Raw genomic sequence first — 14,312 nt, 5'->3', positions numbered from 1 at the left:
TGTGCGACTGGATGGATGTACACAACTGTGGTGCAGCCTCCTTCAGCTGCGGGGGGGGGGTGGACCCGGCTCTGGCCTGCCGAGGCTGGTGCTGAGCCAGGGGGGAGTCTGACCCTTCCAGTCCCCCCCCCATTGCTTTGGAAGGATTCAGGCCCCCTCTGGACCCCCAAAGCTCTTTTGAACAGAATTGGGAATGGAGGATCTGCCTGACCCGCCTTTGCGGAACTGACCACAACCCGAATGTCCTAGAAAAAATGTCTTCCATGGATGTAGTGAAACATAAAAAAAAAGAATGTGTGGTTTTTGGGATAGTTTGGGGGGGGGAGTTTTTAGACTTTAATGGTTAAGGGCATAGAATTACTGAAGTCCACAGAATTTCTATCAACTGTCCGGGTTATTTTATAAATTATAAATTTATTCTTTGGTTTACTATGCTGTCCATCCCTCCATCCCTCCATCCTTCTTAAAATAGCATTGAGATCTTTCACAAGGGAGAAAACCTGCGCGGATCTTCTTATAGATCCCGTCCATGGATATGGATTTTTTTCCTTCTTCTTCTTTGGGCAAAATATCCCCTCCCACTCCCACCCAGAGGAACGGAGCCAACCTCAAGAGGGTCGATTCTGGGGAGGGGGTCCCAGGGCTGATTCCCCCCCCCATAAAATCCCCCCCCTTCTCCGCTTCTCCGCTTCTCCCTCTGCGCCCAACTCTCTCCTCCATCGGGTGAAGTCAAGGGAGACTCTGCCCGGAGACCGATGACGCTGCGGAAGGGAGAATTCCGATTGGTCCTCCTGCTTCTGGGCCCTCCCAATTCCGAAGTTCGAGGAAAACGCCCCCTCCCCCCAATTCCGCCTCTGGGGCTGGGAGCCTCCGCGTCTCCGTCTCTGGTCTCTCTGGGGGCGCTTGTGGGGCGGCGTCCATGGGCTCCGCTGGGCTCCCCCTGATGCTGCTGCTGCTGGCGGGGGCGCTGGCCCGGATCCCCGGAAGCGAAGGGGGGAAGGAGACCCCGGGTAAGGAGGGGGGTGGGCGGGGGAGGAGGAGGTTTGGGGGGAGGAGGGGGCTGGGAAGCACCCCCGAGACTCGTGGGGGGGGGAGGGGGAAGAAAGCTGCTAGCTCTTCAGACGGTAAGAGTGACGGGAGCCAGCGACAGCCTCGATCTCTGCGTGGTCTCCTCCCCCTTCCCTCCCCACTTCCCCCCCAGGAGGGCGGAGAGGGACCCCCTCTTTCCCGATTGCAGCAGAGGTGGGGAGTCGCAGCCGGGCCCCTCTATCGCCCCCCCCCTCCAAAATGGCCGGGTCGGAGCGGCTGCATGGAAAGAGGAAGGGGAGGGAAAGCGAAAGAGAAAGAGGGAAACTGAGGCATTTTCAGACCTGAATCCACACAAGGAAAAAGCTGCATTTTGGCCAAAGTATTTTGGCTTCTTCAAAGACTTCAAGTTTTCTCCCCAAATCTCAAATTTGAGGCTTTCAAAGTCAGGCCGGAGTTGAGCTTCGGTCCCTTCCGGGGGAGGCTCTGAATTTCGGGAGGAGGCCAAGAAACCCCCACCCCATAATCCCCCGTTGCTCTATCGGGACCTGGAGGGAGGGGGGAAGCGAGAGAGGAGCATTTGGGGGGGCTCTGAATGGCTCCCCTATGGCTCCCCTATGGCTCCCCAAAACAATCCCTATCGTGAGGGGGGCTGGAGACCCTCCCTTTGAGATGCTCTTGGGGGGGCTGCAGGGGGGCTTTTGAGTTGGGCAGAGGGTCTCCAACAGGGGGAGGGAGAGCAGCTCTGCGGGAGAGAGGAAAGATCAAGGGGGCAACTCTGAGTGGAAGACCCCTCCCTTCTCCCCAGCACCCCTAGATGCCCCTAGATAGCTCTCCCACTGAGCCTTGCCCCCTCCAGAAGCCATCCAGACTGGATCTGCAGGATTCCCCTGGCATCGATCTCCAAGGGCTGATTTTGTCTCCCTCCCATTCCTCATCTGGGGCACATAAAGACTAGGTCGGTGGAGGAACAGTCTCAAAACCTTACAACACAATGCCTCTCTTCACACTATTATGAGATCGTTATGCAGTCAACATCACCTTAGATGCAAACTAAATACGGCTACCCCATATTTTCCTGGAACATAATTATGGGCTGCCACCTGGGGGAACGAGGGGAAGTATGTGTTGATGTACAGGAGCAACAGGCTTAGTTCCTTGCATCATCAGGAAGAGCCAGCAGGTGTAGGAATTTCTCACTCTTCCGTTGGACTCTTTTATTCAGCTGAACAAGAAGGGCTGGAGAAGAGAGGAGAAGATTGCAGGGTTTACTAGACCCAAACCTCCTTTCTTCTCCCTCCCAGTGATAGAACTGGAGTTAGAAAGGGCTCTTTGCCTTGAGGGGGGAGCCCCTTTCTGAGGACTCCCCCCTGCCCACCTTGCCCTCACAGGCAGTGAGTATTAGTGGGTCAGTGAGGCTACAAATGGCAAAACTAGCCAATCTGAAAAGAAAGTCAATTATTAGTAAGGTAGTTCTTTGCTCAAGAACCGCAGGGAGCAGGCAGAGGCTAGCTGTATTTCTAAAAGTGCACTGAAGTCTAGAAATAATGTTGAGCTCCTGGTGTTACCCCAGAAACGGTCAATTATCTTGTGTAATGAGTACTGTATGTGCCGAGAGGGAAGTGGGGACAAACTGACATGTTGTTTAACAATAAAGTGTCAAGCTGTGAAGATCCCTTGCTTTAGAACTGCCATGATGCTTCTAGCTCATTTCTGTGTTACATGTACCCTGCCTGTGTTGTAAAAAATGCTGCATTAAAAGGCTAATAAAGAATGGATATATGTTAACTATTGGCCCTAGACCTACTCTGGTACTTACTATTTGTATTTTAATAATTATTTTCAGAGAAGTCTGATTCATAGTTGAGATTTTAACATTTTATAGGATGATTTATGCCACAAGTTAAATATTTACATCCCCTTATAAATGTAGACATTGCAATAAAAGAGAAGTAGAAAGTGTGTGAATGAAAGTTGAGAGGGGGGAGAAATTGAATAGGTTCAGGCTTGTATGGATACTGGTTGTGCAAATTATGTTTTCACCTGTGTACATTGTTAGATCACACCCCTTTATTAGCATAGGTGTAATAGTGTCCACAATAGTATCCCTCACATGTTGGCTGTGTTTGTTTGCCTGCATCAGGTCCTATGTGACTCACCCTATGTGGTTTTATTGTGTAGTCTATTTATTTGTTTAGATGGTATCTAATCAATTTCATAACATCTGTTGGTCTGTCTGTTTAACAAAAAGATTGGGCCAGGAAAGGATCCTCTCTCTCTCTCTTGCGGATTTCCTATTGCTGCATCTTCATTTCCTTTATCAAGATCCAGGCTGTGCTGATATTAAGTCACTCTTATTCTAAGTTGTATCCAAGGCTATTTCACTTGAGAAAAAATAACCTTAAGAATTTTTCTTCTGCTCCTTTCCAAGATCTTAGTGAATAGCTTCAATCTGATTTTATACTATTTCTGCCGAAGAAACTACATTAGCTGGAAGACATCAGTGGCAAAGTAATCCCAAAGCAATAAATAAATAAACCAAAAGAGAAGAATGAGAGTGTGTGAAATTATAGCATAATATGTGGTTGAAGAGCAGGCAACACCCCCCTCCCTCCCTCCCTCCCTCTCCCCCTCCCTCCCTCCTTCCCTCCCTCTCTCTCCCCCTCCCTCGCTTCTTCCCTCTCCCTCCCCTCCCCTCCTCTCTCCCCCTCCTTCCCTCCCTCCCCCTCTCTCTCTCCCCTCCCTCTCTCCCTCCCTCTCTCTCTCCCTCCCTCCCCCTCCCTCCCTCTCTCCCTCCCTCTCTCTCTCTCTCCCTCCCCCCGCTCTCTCTCCCTCCCCTCTCTCCCTCTCTCCCTCCCTCCCTCTCTCTCCCTCCCTCCCTCTCTCTCCCTCCCCCCTCTCTCTCCACAAATGTTTTAGAGTTTGATGGGTAGCAATTTTATTTATATAAAGAAAGATAAAGCGATAGCAGGTGGCAATCTCAGGTCCTTGGCCATGTCTTGAAGATATCCATGGTCGTAGATGGAGATGGCATTATTTTCCCCTTTCCCTATACAAATGAGAAAAAAATAATAAGTTGATCAAAGTGAGTTTAAAGTAAATTCTTTGCTTTGCAAAGCTTTGCGAATGCAAACAATATCAGGCAGAGAATCACATTATGTACTGATCTGTAGTATCTCTATTGGAGGAGAGTTGTCTTACCTTCTACAGCACTTCAGTAGTGGCTCACAGCCCAGCTGACCAATTTCAGAAGTTGTAGGAGGACATTGGGCGACACGGCAGAATCCGCCTACCCGATGACACTGTCGTTGGGCATTCCCTATGAAAAGAAAAAGAGGAGACAGGTAAACGATGAGTAAAGATTCCTTAATATTTGAATATATTTTCCCTTCCAAGACACTACCTTCTTCTACAGAACTGCAGGATTCCTTTATCAATTTATATTTTTATTCATTTACAACATAAAAATATCAAAATAAAAAGCAAATAGTAAGGAACAACTATAGGGAAAGAGGAAAAGGGGAAATGTGGAAAGGGGGGGAGAAACAAAAGGTGTTGACTTCCGATTCCCTGTTGCAGTAAAATAAGGCATGAAAATCGAATCTCAACTTTTTGCATTTCTGTATTAGTATGAACTAGCCATTTCTCTATCAACAAATCAGTCTAATCAGTAAACCCCAAAATCATAGTATCATTTTTTTCCACCTCAAGCACAAAGTCCAGAAGCAGTTTCCAAGCAGAAACAATAGTACTTATATTCCTTTCTTTTATCAAAACTGTCAGTTTAGCCAAATTCACTCAGTCAGCTTTCAGGCCCAAGGTGGGACTGGAACTCAGTACCCAGAGTTGTCGTGTTTTGCTCTAATCACTAGACCAAACTCTTTCTCCATTGTGCCTCCTTATTCAAACAAAACATATTTGGCTGAGAATTTGGTAAACCAATACTAAAGTGAAGCGTATCAAAAAAAATAAAGTACAATAACAAAACCCCCAATAAAGTTATTTAAAGAATTGTGAATCAAAAGAAAAATTAATGGCATATTTATCTTTATCAAGATCCAGGCTGTGCTGATATTAAGTCATCAGACAAAATCATTCTTATTCTAAGTTGTATTTAAATGGTATTCAAAATAGTATTTAACTTGAGAAAAAATAATCTTAAGAATTTTTTTTCTGCTTCTTTCCAAGATCTTAGTGAAAAGCTTAAATCTGATTTTATACTATTTCTGCCCAAGCAACTACATTAGCTGGAAGACATCAGTGGCAAAGTAATCACTACAATAAATAAATAAACCGAAAGGGAAGAATGAGACTGTGTGAAATTATAGAGTTATAGCACAAATCATAGCAAATTATAGCACAAGTTATAGCAAATTATAGCACAAAGTCCAGAAGCAGTATCCAAGTACAAACAAAAGTACTTATATTCTTTTCTTTTATCAAAACTGTCAGTTTAGCCATCTCTGCTAACTCCATCAGCTTTTGTAACCATTCATCCAAGATGGGAATGTTAACATCCGTCCAAGAATTGCAGGATTCCTAGGACTACAGCAAATTTTCTCTGACCACACAGATCCATCTCTGCTGATCTCCTGCAGCAGCTCAAATAAATCAGCCATTAACCCAGGTTTGAAGTCTGACTCAAAGATGAAATAGCTGGTAAGCCTACATCTATTAATGTAGGAGGGAAGAAATAATTCTATTTCATATGAAGGATAGACCTTACTGTGATATATTTCTCTCCAGTATTGCCATGGATCCTTGCTGAGTTACAGTGGCCAGTTGCATTGTGTGTTTTGGATGAAGACCTTGAGTGAGCTGAGAATTTGGTAAACCAATGTTAAAGTGAAGCAAATCAACAAAAATAAGCTATAATAACAAAAACCCCAATAAAGTTCTTTCAAGAATTGTGAATCAAAAGAAAAATCAATGGCATATTTTTCAAATATTTGGAGGCTCATGTTCTCAATAGTCTATACTGTTCAAAGCTATTTCTGTAAAGTAAAACAAAAAGATGTTGAAGATTATCCTGCTTTCAGTGAAGATCGTATTTGTTTAAAAAGGAGTGAGTTACCAATCCTTTGTAAATTATCAGTAATTTTATTTCTTACCTGGTTCAGACAGGAATGCAAGGAAAAGAAATGCAAACAGCAGATAAAGGATCTTCATGCTGAGACTGGTTCTGGACCAAATCTTACTCCTGGGACAGACTTGGCTCTCTATTTATGGAGTTGTAATGATTGCATCATATCACCTCAGTGAAGTATTGCAAAATAGTTCTTACCTAAGGCAACGGTGCATCTTCCTTGTATTGAAACGCTCCTGTTTGTTAGCTGTTACAAAAGCCCTGAGAAGAGCAGCAGACTTAGTTGACCATCTAACCTGCTATGGCTATAAAAGATGGGAGGCTCAGGACTTGCAGTGTCCGAATGGGTCAAAGAAAATTCCTTACTGAATTGCTGCCCAAACTCTACAGTCCACGATGATAATGCTCGGCCATGTTCACTAATGGCTGGACTTTGGGAAGAGCCCTTAGAACTAAGTGGTGGAAATCTGGGGTTGGCACTGCTATCATGGGCGACACATTTTTATGGGTGGGTTTTGGGAAAACAGCTGCTCTGCTTCCTGGTGGGTCTTTGTGGCACTCAGATGAAGCACAGACTGATTTGGCTTTCGTTGAAGTATTCCTCCCTCATCCAGGTGATTTCTATTTCTCTGAAGACAGAGAATATATGCAGAGTTCGAGATATCCCTTCAGTCTTAGTTAAGGGTTAATAATAATAATAATGATAAAGTTGGAAGGGACCTTGGAGGTCATCTAGTCCAACCCCCTGCTCAGGTAGGGAACCCTATACCATTTCGGACAAATGGCTGTCCAGTCACTTCTTAAAAACTTCCAATGTTGGAGCGTATTCACCACTTCTGGAGGCAGGTTGTTCCACTGGTTAATTGTTCTCACTGTCAGAAAGTTTCTCCTTAGTTCCAGGTTGCTTCTCTCCTTGATGAGTTTCCATCCATTTCTTCTTGTCCTGCAGCCCCTGAGGTACTGGAACGCTGCTATCACATCCCCCCTCATCCTTCTCTTCATTAAACTAGACATACCCAATTGCAGCAACCGTTCCTTATATGTTTTAGCCTCCAGTCCCCTAAGCATCTTTGTTGCTCTTCTCTGCACTCTTTCTAGAGTCTCAACATCTTTTTTACATTGTGGTGACCAAAACTGGAGGCAGAAGTCCAAGTGTGGCCTTACCACTCCTTATTAGGAGTCCTGTGGGACACAGAAGATCAACTGAAATTGAGAAGGAGAGCTGAGTTCCAAAAGCTGTGAGTGTTGGTTACATTGAATGTTTCCTGCTGCTTCAGTTACAAAGGATCTCATGGGGGGGGGGCATATTTTTTTTATTACTTATCTCTACATTTCAGTGGTGAGAACAATATGGCTTTACACTTAGGCAAGAAAAAAGGAATGCACAGGTATAGAATAGGTGATACGTGTCTCCGTAGCAGTAACTGTGAGAGTTTGGCTCCAGAGGTTTTGGGTGCTCCATCACTGGAGGTTTTTAAGAATAATTTGGAAAGCCATTTGTCTGGAATGGTAGGGCTTTCCTGCTTCAGCATGGGATTGGACTAGCAGGTCCCTGCCAACTCGGTTATTCTGTAAGTTCTGTTGGTTCTCAGGTGTCGCATCCAGTTGCCATGGATGCTGTAGAGATTTAGATATGGTTTCAAAGTGAAGCACAAGCATTTTCCCATGCCCTGAATAACACAGTAACTTAAAATCTGTTTTCACAAAACAAAACACTCAGACTTAGTTACATATAAAATCATCCTAGTTTCACAAACTAAATATGACTTTTCAACATTTTCCTATTTTTCATCATCTTTTTCTCTTCTCTCTTTTTTTCTTCTCCCAATCTGTGATACAATTGCTCTGAGAAAGAATCCTTACACTGAAGGATGAGAAGAATAGAAAAAAAACCACTGAAAGATTTAACAATTTCTGTGTTAGATGCAGAAATGTAATACAGAAAATGTTAAGTAATCAAGATGCAAAGAATTGTTGCAGTGAAAAAGCATCCTTGGAGGGTCTCTCAGGGAGTCAATATTGAGCCTGGTTGTTGGTGAGCAATGGGTTGAAAGTTCCTGGCAATGAGTGGAAAAGGTGATTGTTGAGCCACATCTCCTAAGCTTTGCCTTGAGGGCTGGAGCCAATTTCTGTGGACTCCCATCAAATAGCCTTGATACAGGACCTGATAGAAGATGAACATGCAAAATTAGAAATCAATTAACCACAGGTGCACTAAAGAGTAGGAGACCAGTGAGACTGAAAATGGCAAAATTGGCAGCCCTAAGAAGAAAGGAAATTCATATTTAATAATGTGGTTCTTTGCCCAAGAACCACAGAAAGCAGTTAATGAGGAAATTGTGGAAGCTGCATCAATAAAAGTGCCTTGAAACCTTGAGATAATGTCAAACCTTTGCTATTCCCCAAGAAACGGACAATTACTTTGTGTAATGAGTGGGTGCAGCAACGGTAATGAGGAAAGCACAGATGCAAACTGACTTGGTGTTTAGTAATCAAGTTAAGTAAGGTGGAGAATAATAAAATAAGTGGAGACTATGACTTAAATTTAGGTTTAAAAATAATTGAGGAACACTCCATGGTCCCTTCCATCCCATTTTTGTTCATTTGCTTGAGAGTGTGTTTGGGGCTCAATGGAGCCATGAGAAGTAGGATTGATATGTACCAAAACTGAAGAAAAAGGTGATGCCAATATGACATTTGGGTTGCATGTGCTGTTAAGAGGACTTGGATCCTATTCTCATAATAATTATCTGATTTTAGATGAGTCAAAGTCAAAAGTGATGGTTCTTGGGAAATGAGAGCATTGCCCTATAGGGCTAATGGATGAGGAGGCAACAGAGCAAGTTCACACCTTTCCTTACCTGGGGGAATTTTCTCTGGGACTGGATCTGGGCTCCCTCAACATCAAAGGAGCTCACTTAGAAGGCACAAGTGAATGCACTGTTAATTTTTTTTTAAAAAAAAATCATAGGTATGCAGCTTCCTTAGACTGAATTATTAAATACAAAATACCACCGTTCTATTATGCACTTATATTGAGCTGAACTTTGGGCTTTAACTTATATCACTACTAGAACAAATCCGATCATATCATCTGAGAAGTATCTTGAGGGTGGATGAAAGGACTTCAACTGCTGCCCTCAGAGCAGAATTGGGAATTTATACAATTTAGAAAATTGGGGTATATAATTATTTTTATTAAAATTAATGGTATGGAAAATAATAATAATAGTAATAATAGTGATGATGATGATGATATTGGAAGGGACCTTGGAGGTCATCTAGTCCAACCCCCTGCTCAGGCAGGAAACCCTATACCATTTCAGACAAATGGCTGTCCAATCTCTTCTTAAACACTTCCAGTGTTGGAGCATTCACAGCTTCTGGAGGCAGGTTGTTCCACTGGTTAATTAGTTAGTTAGTTTCCATCCGTTGCTTCTCATCCTGCCTTCAGGCCCTTTGGAGAAGAGCTTGACTCCCTCTTCTTTGGGGCAGCCCCTGAGATATTGGAACACTGTTATGATGTCACCCCTCGTCCTTCTCTTCGTTAAACTAATAAGAGTGCCCAAATGCTATTAGAACAAACAAATTTCATTTAAAACATTCTTGATTTTATATTACGAACTGTCATCTGCCTGTCTTTTTTGGCAGTCGAGAAAAACCTAAAAAATGCTGCACAAAGAATCCAAGATGGTTAAAATAGAGAAAAGTAGGGCGTCTTCAGTAAGGCTGGCACACTGAAAGGCATCAGCTGCTACAAATGTACCTTCCAAGTATTGAGTTGAATCTTCCAAACTCCTTACAATGAATTAACCACAGCTGCACTAAAGAGTAGGAGACCAGTGAGACTGAAAATGGCAAAATTGGCAGCCCTAAAAAGAAAGGAAATTAATTTTTAATGTGGTTCTTTGCCCAAGAACCACAGAAAGCAGTTAATGAGGAAATCAGTGAGTGGGTGCAGCAACGGTAATGAGGAAAGCACAGATGCAAACTGACTTGGTGTTAAATGAGGTAAAGAATAAAAAAAAAAGTGGGGACTATGACTTAAATTTAGGTTTAAAAATAATTGAGGAACACTGTTTGAAAAGAAGCTGCCTAAATTTCTGTGTGAAGAAGTTGATACTATTTAGCAGTTGTTAGAAGGACATTTGAATTGACCAGGGCTTTTCTTTATTCATGCTTATGGCATTTTGTTGTTTGGGACGAAGAGTTAGGCTTGAGAGAAGGAACATTTTAGTTTCAGTTATCTCAGTGAACTTGCCACATGGAAATGAAGCAAAGCTTCACGAGGACTTTTCACGTATCCTGCTTCCACCCTGTAATCCCTCAGAGGTATTTTTAAATCAACGAAGCTCACCTCTTCTGAAATACTGAAAGGAATTTGTGGTGCTTCTCTCTCAGAAGAAGGCAGTTTGATCAGTCTCATGCTTCTCCTCCAAATCTCTCACAAAGCTGTTTGAATTTGATCCCTGATTATTCACACTGTAATGCAGAGAATATGAGGAGAACACCATAACGTGTTCAAACGTGGCCCAGAGGAAGCTGCATTTGTTTGGTTTTTTAAAATGGTTTTATGAAAAAGTATGGGACAGCAAGTTGATTACCCAAAACCTTTAAAAAAGGACATAAAATGAAATCCAATCCAATCCTAGCCCAGCCCAGCCCAGCCCGCAACCCTTAGCATTCTTTCAGATTAAAAATCCTGTGTCTTCTGAAGGTGAAATGATGGCATGTCAACTTCTTTAGGTTTAATCCTGACTGAGTAGAGATGCTACGTAGAGTTGACTTTGATTAGTACTTGGATGGTGGACTGGACCTTGAGGTACACACAGGTACACTTGGCCCCTGCAAAGTATTGCTGTATATAATGAAAAACTGTTTGGATGTGTCCTTCTATAAAAAACTTTTTTTCCATTGTTTAAATGGTACATCTATTGTCAATATCAGTATTGTCTCAAATAAAATAATAAAAATCCATGCAAAACCAACCTAGCCGACAACTTTGTCATCCAAAAGATTGGCTTACTGAAGTACTGAAGCATCACTTTGGTGAAAAAAAATCAGAAATAAAAAGGAACAATTTAGAGAGAAATGTTACTTAGATTTGGTCATTGGCTTGTAAGAGTGCACTTCATCTGAAAATCCCTTGAATGCAATTGTTTATCTTCATTGTTAGCTGCCTTAGGACACACTGCGAGGCTACAGATCAAACTAATAATAAATATGAGTGTGTATTTCTGTGTCATATTGTGTCACCTAATTGTATTCTCCCAACAGAAAGGACCTTGTGTTGGATATCGTGTGTTGAATATCCCTTTCACACATAAGGCTCACACTCATGACCCATGTGGTACATCAAGTGATCCATGACTCACCCTTTTTGAGGGACACATTCTCATGACCTCACCTCCATCTCACCTCACTATAGTTTTAGAAACTAGTCAGTCGGTTTTAGTTTTAGTTCACCAGCATGGCAGCCATATAAACCGAACATATATATATATATATACAAATAAAGTTCATCTTTAGGGTTGACAGCCCTTATTTCTAAAGAAATTTTCCTTTTTATCTTAACTGGGAGATAATTTTGGACCATGTTCAAAGGGAAGCAGCTTTGCAAAGTTTTATGCACTCGAGAAGAAATCTTTCCAGAATCTGCTGGTCAGAAGATCTTTTCTTGATCATGGTTTTATTCTATTTCAATAAATCTAATGGAATAAAAAATGAATCTTTTATGATAAATGTCACTCCAAAATGAGTATGTTTGGATATCTTATTTTAAAATCAAGCATGTATGAAGACTGAAGGAATGCATGTGTAAGGACCCACCCCACTTTGCATCTTAGGAAGACAGAACTCTTGGAATAATTCTTCCAACAGGAATCCTTTATTAAGAGAAAATGGTTGCAGGCATGCTAGACAGGACTTGGGGTCCAAGCTCTCCCATTCAAGGTTTTAAGGGGTTCCCCAGCAGTCCCCCCAATCACCCCCCCTTCCAGTGATAGTTTCAGGCATCACAATTCCACCCCCTTGCTCCTTTCTTTCGTCTGTATAGAGACTTCAAACTACATGAAAGGTAATTAGCTCTCTTTTGTGATGGTAAAGTTCTTTGATGCTATTTACATTCAAAGTCCCTCTTGATGTTGCAATAAACACATTCAGTTTCTTAGAAGTCTACTGAAGGAAGTGAGGGCCACAAAGCCCCTTTGTTCTCCCCCTTCTCTCCCTCTTATGGCAGAATCCAGAGAAGGCAGAATTGGGAGTTTCTATATTTGATAATTAAAGATGAAATATAATTGGATTCTGACATCTGGCCCCTCTTAACAATAAGAGAGATCCACCTGCAAGAAAACAAAACAGGTATAAAAGTTAGTTAGGCTTATTGGGATACTCTGTGTGAAACTTCTTCAATAGTTTCGGGGCTCTGACATGACGTTTATGGACCCACTCGTTTTGTGAGGCAGGGAGGTGTTTCCAGGCAACTAGGTACTGAGTTGCTCGATGATATCTCCTAGAGTCAAGGACTTCCTTTATTTCGAAGTGTTGTTCACCCTCCACCATGATTGGAGGTGGTGGGGGGGGGATTTTTGGCCATAGAGGTGACTGATGCTCTCTTTTCAGCAAGCTGCAATGAAAAATTGGGTGTATTTGCCTGAGATTTTTGGGTAATTCTAATTCTACTGTTACTGGATTTATGATTCTTTTAATTGGAAAAGGTCCTATATATTTTGGTCCAAGTTTTTTACAGGGCTGTAGGGACTTTAGGTATTTTGTAGATAAGTACACCATTTCTCCTATAATGAATGGTGTAGGCTCAACCCTTTTTTTATCGGCTTGTGCTTTGTATGCCCGCCTAGCTTCATCTAGTGATTTTCTGACTATTGGCCAGGTGTTTTGTAGGTTTTCCATCCATTCTTTCAGTGAAGGGATCGTTGGTTCTTTTGGGGTTAACTCTGGCATAGGGTTGAAACTTTGGACCGTTGGCTATTTGAAAAGGAGTGTAGCCTGTGCTGGAGTGGACTGCATTATTGTAGGCAACTTCTGCAAAAGGAAGTAAGTCCATCCAATCACTCTGTTGGAAATTTAAAAAACATCTCAAATATTGCTCAAGTACCGACTGGCACCGTTCCGCTTGTCCATCCCCTTGAGGGTGATGGCTAGATGTCAATCCCTGAGTGGTCCCTAAGAGGGATAAAAATTCCTTCCAAAATGCAGACGTAAATTGCACTCCCCTATCAGAGATGATGCGTTGGGGTGCCCCGTGCAATCTGTAAATGTGCTGGATGAAAAGTTTTGCTAAGGCCTTTGCAGTGGGAATTTTTTGGCAAGGGATAAAGTGCACCTGTTTGGAAAATAGGTCCGTGACTGTCCAGATAACAGTATTCCCATTGCTTTCTGGCAATTCCACTATAAAATCCATGGCTATTTCCCTCCAGGGGGCTGAGGGACTTGCCACTGGTTGTAATAGCCCTGGCGATTTCCCTTGCAACCTCTTTGCTGATGCACAGGTTGGGCAGCTGGCAACATAACTTTCTATGTCCTTTTTTATTGATGGCCACCAAAATTGCCGTTTAATTAAGTGTAAAGTTTTTACAAATCCAAAATGCCCTGCTGATTTTGTGTCATGGCAAAGGTGCATGAAAGTTAGTCTTTGAGTTGTTGGTATATATAACTTTTCCCCTACCCAAGGCAATCCGTCTCTCATTGTGCACACATGTTTGTTTTTCTGGAACCATTCATCTGTTTCCAAACTTTTTCTGAATTCAATCCCAGTTTGGCTGTCCAAGTCCTGTCTAATGTAAGGACCCACTCTGACAGCATGCTAATTCCACTATGAGGAGGAACCCACCGGTTGTCAGTTAATGCTTAAATCTTTTCTCAATTTCATCCCTCAGACTTTGTTAAGTAGAAAGATATTTTTTTTTGTAATCTGATATGTCAGAAGAAAAAGAGAGGGACTGAATGAGGCATCTGCCTGCAATTGTCTCTCCTGCAACCATTTGGAAGTGGTCAGAGATTTCATATTTGCCTACTTGAAACGCAGAGATGACTTGGCTGATGTTCATGTCTACCTCCATCTTACATGGATGGTGAATCCTAACATATTTTCTTTGGCATTTCTTCTTTCTCTGTTCAGTCTCTGCCTCAGTCTAAATGTGTGGAAAAATGCCATCCTGGATTTGTCAAGCAGGCTCGAGAA

General features: G+C 42.5%; 2 long non-coding RNA genes and 1 pseudogene across 2 annotated transcripts; 2 read left to right on the top strand and 1 right to left on the bottom strand.

The window, feature by feature from the left end:
- LOC120320056 overlaps positions 1–14,312 on the top strand; it is a 164,849-nt pseudogene that overhangs the window by 14,674 nt on the left and 135,863 nt on the right.
- On the bottom strand, positions 3,948–6,885 carry LOC120320059. Its single transcript, XR_005559883.1, has 3 exons — positions 6,138–6,885; positions 4,228–4,345; positions 3,948–4,075 (listed from the first exon to the last, which is right to left on the bottom strand). It is a non-coding gene; the product is annotated as an uncharacterized LOC120320059 (long non-coding RNA).
- On the top strand, positions 7,024–14,308 carry LOC120320060. The gene is made up of 3 exons (XR_005559884.1): positions 7,024–7,069; positions 7,211–7,350; positions 14,250–14,308. It is a non-coding gene; the product is annotated as an uncharacterized LOC120320060 (long non-coding RNA).

Source organism: Crotalus tigris, unplaced genomic scaffold, assembly GCF_016545835.1.
Source record: "Crotalus tigris isolate CLP2741 ecotype Arizona unplaced genomic scaffold, ASM1654583v1 scf7180000021153.787222678:297777, whole genome shotgun sequence".
NCBI classification, from domain to species: Eukaryota; Metazoa; Chordata; class Lepidosauria; order Squamata; family Viperidae; genus Crotalus; species Crotalus tigris.
Note: the sequence above shows the minus strand (reverse complement) of the source record. Positions and strands in the feature narration are given on the sequence as shown.